We start from the raw sequence: 8,016 nt of genomic DNA, 5'->3' as shown, positions 1-8,016 counted from the left end.
ATCTCATACCATTCACAAAAATAAATTCCAGGTATGTTAAACATCTAAAGGTTTTCTAAATCTATCATTAAAATAGAGAATTTCTTTTTAATATTAGAGAAAGTGTTTCTAAACAAGATCTAAAATTCAGAGCACATAAAAATTTAAAACTTAAACATGAAAATTTAAACTGGCTAAACAAAATGTTATTCTTAATATATAATGAACTCATCCAAGTCAATAGGAAAAGACTAACAATCTAATAGAAAAGTGGACAAAGAATATGAACATGGAATTCACAAAAGGAAAAGTATTTATCTTACCTAACTTGTTGGTAAACAAACAAGCAGAACTGCCAAGTATTACCAAGAATGTGAAAATAGACCTTCTTTACACTCCACTGATAAGCCTGAAATTTTAACTTCTCTTCCTGGCATATATCAGATACCTTACCAAAAACCAAATTCACTGCCATATGTCAGTTACAAGTCATAGTAACCCAATAGGACAGAGTAGAACTGCTTCGTAGGGTTTCCAAAACTAAATTTTTACAAGAGCAGACAGCTTTTTCTTTCTCCGATGAAGCAGCTGGTAGGTTTGAACCACCCACCTTTTGGCTGCCAGGTTTAATCCACTGTGGCTCCTAAATGCCTCAAGTGCAAATCCTTTGATTTAATAACTATATTCCAAGAAACTTTGGTGTAAGGAAATAAATGAACAAGTAAGCAAAAATTTATATGGTTAACAATTAGGAGGGAGTGAAAACAGTTGTTCATCTATATAATAGACTGATATAATTAATGTATGCAGTTGGCTAAAAGAGTGGGGTAGCTGTATGTGTGTACATGGGGAGAAAATAGTCTAAAATGTACTATTTAGTGAAAAGTAAGTACAGATCAGTATGATATAATGATACAATAAAAGACAAAAATTCTGTGCTTAAGGATACATATTAAAGAACAGTAATTATGTTTGAAGGGAGAATTATGAAATTATTTCACTCTATAATTTTGTTTTGTTTGAACTTTCACAATCTTTTACAATTGTAAAATTCTTTTACAATCAACAAAAGCAATAAAGATACTTAAAAAGTGAAAGGAAAAACATCTTTCTTTATGAGATTTTGAAGAATCAAGTCACAACACCTAGCAATCAGTGGACACTTTCACATACTACTGTGTGGTAGGGCTGTTTGAAAAACGGTACTCACACCCATAGATTCCACTTCTAACAATTTATTCTTAGGAAATAACTGGATACAATTTGCAAAAGAATGGTCACTGAAGTATATTTAGAAAAAGTAAAATGAACAAAAAACAAACAAACCAGAAAAATCTAGGACTCACATAAAGTCTATCAAATTATGGTTGTTGAGTAAGAGCTAAAATGGTTATTAAAGAAAGAGGCAGAGAGTGGCTTAATTAAAAAGGGCAGGTTTATTGGATAAACCTGGGGGGGGGGCCCTGACCTGAGTTAAAGGCCCCCTCCCGGTACAGATTTGGTGGTTTTATTTTATAGTGTGGTTAAGGGGGTGGGGATCGTTGCTGTCTCGGATAGGCTGCTGAGCAGTACAGTAAGGGGGTGCTGGGCAGATAGGGTGATTGCCTTCTTTTGGGGGGAACATGCAACTTAACAGCTTAAGAGCCTGGGAAATGGAAACTTACGCTGCAACATCCCCATGCTTTCTCTCATTTCTCTCTCTCTGCCTTTTTAATAACCATTTTAGCCTTTACTCTTAACAATGGTATATTCATAGAATGGGAGACAACAATTAGGGTTATATTTAAGTTACTTTTTTACTAAAAAAGGTGTCCTGTGTCCAACTGATATGAAGTGGGAGGAGACACACAAGAATGCCCAAACTTGCAGGATAGTACTCATTTGACCTAGCTTTGATGGTTTGATGATCAGAACTCCACTAGAGGAAGATAGAGAAATTTGATAAAGAAAGCAAGTGCAAATTGCTACAATTTGATGAACTTAACCTATACTTATGGATGTAGTATCTCAAAATCCCACCGAGAGGGAAGGGATCTCCACATAAAGGATCAAGCCTATCCCCTCTGCACACAGGACTGACAGGGACAGGTAACTTAGACACTGGTTACCTAAAATTGAGGGGTGGGGGCGGCTATAAAGGCACGAAAGGACTGGCTTACAAGTTTTCAAGTTTCAGAGTATGCAGGGGGAAGGTAGAAATCCCTACTGAATAGTTTTCATCTTGTCTAGATGGGTCCGGGGGAAGGAGTTGGGGATAGGATTCTTTTGACTCAAAAGTGAGTAACTGTTATCATGACAAATTGCAACGGTCACAGCTGTAAAGGTAGAAGTTGTGTAACAAAAAGGGAGTAGTAGTTAATCTTACATTCCAGGAACAGAGGACCCTAGGACCATCAAGAGAGAAAAGCATGAGCAGAACATGGGACCCTATCCAGAGAAACAGCAATACCAGAGATGGAGTCAGAGGGAATGGCATGGAGAGATAGAGTAGCTGAGGACTCTAGTCTCATGCAAAGAGAAAGGCTGTGTGCTGGTGGTCAGGAGGCTGGCTTACAGAATGTGCTCTTTGGTTGTTTAAATGATTGTATATTCCTGCAGGTTTTTGTGTACAACAAAAAACAAAGGGAATAGAAGCAAATACCGTTAAATGTTAAATGCATGGAAGGGATTGTAATAATTGCAATGAAACAAAATATGATAGGTTGAGTGCAAAACTGATGTTCTCCCATGTAAACTATCACTCAATTCTCAATAAAAACTTTAACAAAATAATTTTTTTTTAAAGTGGGGTGGTCCTGGTGTGGCACTGTGGGTTAATGCACAGGACTACAAAGTCAGTTTGGATCACACGGTCGGAAGTTCGTGCTCATCAGCTACTCCTTGGAAACCCTATACAGGGTCACTATGGGTCAGAACCAACTTGATGTCACTTGACAATATTTATTAAAATAATTCATATCTATTAAAATGAAAAGACAATAGCATAGGAGAAAGCATGATACAGAACAGTATACAGAGTAATACAATTTATGTAGGGAGGATGCTCACCAAAATTCTAATCATACTTTACTCATAAGTTGGGATTTCAGGTGTTTCTTATCTTCTTCTTTAACACTTTTCTGTACTGCCTGAATTTTGTGATCAAAATAAGCAAACTATTTTCATTTGATGGGCAGTAGGGAGGAATTTTTAAAAAACACAACCAAAAATGCTACAAAGGACATAATCATGTTAACTAATAGACATTTCTGAAAGCCCAAATTCCCAATACTTCCTCCTTCTCCCCTCGGAAACTCTCAGGACAACATGGGACAAGAAACCTTGGTTTTAAAAATGGACTTTAGCCGAGAGCTGGACCCTACATAGAAAAACAGAGATGCCTGAGATAGAGACAGAGACGACGACGTGGAGTGATGAAGCGGCTGGGGGGGACTTTGGACCCAGAGAGGGAAAGGGACTGTGGGCCAAAAACTGGGGGTGGGGGGGTGGGGTGTGTGTTGAAGTGTAGGGGGTGGGTTTCTAGGATATACCCTTTGGTTGGTTGATGATGCATGGAGGGGATTGGAACCATGGCAATGAGATGATATGCGGATATATGATGGAATGAATCTAAGACTAAGGTTCTCCCATGTAAACTATCATATAATTCACAATAAAAATTAAAAAAAAAAAAAAAAGGACTTTGCTGAACTTACACGTGATGGAATACAAACACATAAATGCTGCTGGTGAAACTGGTGGAATGTGAGCTTATGACTACAAAAAACTGAGCCTGATTGTTAACCAGGAGAATATACAGCTAACTCTGTGAGTCCTCCTCATGCATCCAAGCCTAGAGTAAATAAGCTTTCCCAGCCCACTAGAATAAAAGCCACAGACTAGTGGCTCTCAGGAAAAAATAAGACAATTTTTCACTTACCTACATAAATGTCTCAAAAAAAAAAAATCTGTATTTTCAGTTTCTAAAAAGTATAAAGTTCTGACAACACTGATTCTGCATTTCTGCAGGAAGCTTCAACTGGTACCACATTTCTGAATGGCGCTTCAATAGCTACTCTCCCCATCTCCTCCTGGGAGTAGAGCTGTCCAGTGTCACTCTGAGTCGCTTCAGGCTTGGTCAGTGTTCTGGTCATGTTAGGTCTATTGTTATGCAGGATGTTGCCACTGGAGGAAACTGGGTGAAAGGTATATGGCATCTCTATTGTTTCATATGTGTTCTTTCATACAACTGCATACGAATCTACGATTATCTCAAAATAGCAACTCTATTTTTCAAAATGAACTTCGCACCTTGAAAAGGAAAGCTGTTCTCACAGTTGGGCTGAATCATCACAGATAGCCCTTGTCTCACATACTCAAAACTGGAGGCACACTGGGAAAATGAACTTTTGGTGAGCACATGCGGTATATCTTATTCAGCCTGAGAACCTCTGATTTATGCAGATATGACTTCATTTTCAGATAAAGAAAGAGAGGTTCACAGTAAGTAGTAACTGAGCAGTGACTTGTGGAACAAGGATTTGAACCCAAGTCTGTCTGGAAGCTCATGCTCTTCCTATTACATCAAACTGACTGGAGTCTTGGTATGGCTGTAGGATAAATATTGTACCACAGAGTTGGTTTGAATCGCAAGGTCCACGGTTCAAAGTCACCAGCTGCTCCTCAGAAACCCTATACAGGTTTGCTATTGAGTCGGAAACGACACAACACTCTCAACCACTGGGAAGGATGGCTTAAAAGAACAAAACAAAACAAACACACACCAAAAAACAAACGTATTCAAGGTTATCCATACTGAGAAACCTGGAGTAAAGAAATATTTGAGTAGATGAAAAAAATGGTGAAGTTGCAATTAGGCAGTATTGTTATTAAGTACTGAGTCAATTCTTACTCATAGCGACCCTGTATGGTGTTTCTGAGGAGCAGCTGGTGGGTTTGAACTGCTGACCTTGCAGTTAACAATCCAGTGCTTATCCTACAACACCACACCAGGACTCCGATTAGGCAATTTTGTTGTTGTTGTTAAGTGCCATGGAGTTGGTTCTGACTCATAGCGACCCTGTACAGGGTTTCCGAGGAGCAACTGTGGGTTTGAACCACCGATCTTACAGTTAGCAGTACAGTGCTTATCCTACAGTGCCATACCAGGACTCCTTGTTCTATCTAGGGGTCTGAATTCTTTACCAAGGAACAATTCCTTTCTTGATAAAACTGGATCTCCAGTTCTGCCATGTAAACTATCATATAATTCACAATAAAAACAAAAACAACTGACTCTCCACTGTTGGTGCAGCCAGTGCAGAGCCTGGGTTATGACCACTTCTACTCTCTTCTCCTGGGTCCCCAGTCTTTTTACTGACACTGAAATTTCATTCGTTTTAAATGGAGACAACTGGCTATTATTTCCAGTTCTCCCAAGTCTTCCTCTCTAGTTATAGACCCAGATTGATGGCCTAATATAAATCACATGCCTTTAGAGTACAGGCAAGGGCTACAGGGCATGTCTGTGAACTCCTACAGGGAAGTGTGGGGGAAATTGTATCTCAACAAAGGTACATGTTTTTGGGAAGGAAGTCTTTCACTTTTATTGGATTCTCAGTGTAGTCTATCCCCCAAAATATAGCAAATGCTGCTTTAATGAGTAAATATGGGTTAAAAAACCCCAAACTGGTTACTCGAAAAAAGAAACTCAGTTAGCCCTGAAAACATCAGTACTTAGACTGTGATCTCTAAACACATTTCCATTAAAAAGAGCCAGAGCTTCTTGGGGAAATGGCTGATTCCAGGGCAGAAAGGTTACAAAAGAAACTAAAACATGTTAGGCCAGAAAGCAAGAAGACATTCCAAGACTAGCATCATGTCAGAACTACTCAGGAGCTTGCTTACTTGAAGATGGGACAGAGATTTCAGCATCAATAAGAATGAGGTGCACAACGGACTGAAACACAAAAGATCTGTTGAAATCCATAAGTTCAGAATTATATAAAAACAACTCACTAATGACCTTCGGTGGACACTAGGAATCTATCTCTTTATTTTGAAAATGAAACATAAAAGAATCAAGTATTTATTCTGTCTTCCTAGCTATAGCTCAAATAGTTGAAAAGGATATATCTTTTTTTAAAAATAGAAATATTCCAATTAAATATCTAACACCTAGCTCTGGTAGTGCAGTGGTTACGAATCCGGCTGTGAAGCTTAAGGTTAGCAGTTCGAAACTACCAGCTGTTGCATGGGAGAAAGATGAGACTTTCTGCTACCGTAAACATTTACAGCCTCGGAAACCCTGTACAGGGTCACCTATGAGTCGGAACCGACTCTATGGCACATAACAACAACAACAATACTAAAGGAGCTCTGGTAGCAAATTGGTTTGTTAACCTCAAGGTCAGCAGTTCGAAACTACCAGCTGTTCTGCAGGAGAAAGATGAGGCTTTCTGCTCCTATAAAGATTTACCGCCTCAGAAACCCTATTCATGGTTGCTATCAGTCGGAACCGACTCGACAGTACTTAACAACTAAAACAATGTGCTGTCGAGTCGGTTCCGACCCAGAGCAACCCTGTATAGGGTTTCCGATGAGCAGCTAATGAGCTTGAACCGCCAACCTTGCTGTTCAAAGTGACTTGGCAGCCCAGCACATTACCCCACAGCGCCACACCAGAACTCCATAACCACCACCTACTACTACCGAGATCCCTAGATGGCACAGATGACTTGTGTTCGACTGCTAACCTGTTTGTTGCCTGCTTGCACCCACCCAGCAGCACTGCAGTAAAGGCCTGCGGATCTGCTTCCAATAGGATCCCAGACAAGAAAACCCTACGGCTCAGGATCAGTCCGACTCTGCAAATTACAACGTCACTATGTGTCATAATCAACTCAACTGTTAACTAACAACAACAGTGAAATCATGGGTTTAAATTAAATAATTATCAGTATTGCTAGCATCTTTCAAAAACTAAACACCCAGACATTCTTGTGCTTCCTCAGGTGCACAGTATTAAATCTAATAGGACCAAGACTTTGTCTCGAATGACCAACTTATAGCAAATACAGGAGTCAGAGGTACATTTTAAATAACACCCACATATTGGGAAATACTATAAGACAAATAACCCAATTTCTTCTGCAAATAAACTGCAAGAAAAAAGAAAGAGGAATGAAAGGGCAATCTATGCGTTACAAGAGTTATGGAGATAGAGACGAAAAATGTCAACCAAGTGAAACAATTAGAACAGAAATAACAAGAATGTTGACACAATGTGAAGAATGTAACAAATGTCACTTATCATTTGGAGAGAAACTATAGAATGGAAGCAAGTTTTGCTGTCAGTGTGGGGCTGTGGGCTAATAAGTCAGACTGCAAAGTCATTTGAACTGCAAGTTCGGTGGTTCAAACTCACCAGCTTCTCCTTGGGAACCCTATGTAGTGTCGCTATGGTTGGAATCGACTTGACGGCACTTAACAACAACAAAGATTAGTAAAAATTATTGTTACAAAATTATAGAAACCTTTATTCAACTATCAAAATGTGTAGCTACTACTTCTGGTCAGAGGTTTCCTCTAGGTTCCTACACTTCTGAAGGTACTATTTCCATCTCTCACCACCGTCAACCCTTCTCTTGAATTCTACTCTTTGGTTTACATCAAGTCAAAACAGCACTTTTGGCATCCTCATGGGACTCAAATTGTGTTCCTTTGAAATGTTCTTTGAGTTTCTGGAACAAAAAGAAGTCTGAAGGGATAAGATCAGAGATGTACAGTGATGGCTGGATGGTGTAAGGTTTTCCAGTGAAACTATCTTAGGACAGCCCTTGCTATCCTAGAAAATGAGCAGGTGCATTATTGTGATGGAAAAAAAAATTCCTTGGTGCAACTTTCCTGGCTTTTGATTCACGAATGCAGATTTCAGTTTTCTTGAAGCTTCACAATAAGCTATGATCATCTTGTGTCCTTTGAGAAAATGTCAAGATGACCTTTGGGAATCCAAAAAACTTTTGCAATAACCTTCTGAGCTGACCTCTTTGCCTTGTT

Source organism: Chrysochloris asiatica, unplaced genomic scaffold (genome assembly GCF_000296735.1).
Source record: "Chrysochloris asiatica unplaced genomic scaffold, ChrAsi1.0 scaffold00092, whole genome shotgun sequence".
Taxonomy (NCBI): Eukaryota; Metazoa; Chordata; class Mammalia; order Afrosoricida; family Chrysochloridae; genus Chrysochloris; species Chrysochloris asiatica.
Note: the sequence above shows the minus strand (reverse complement) of the source record.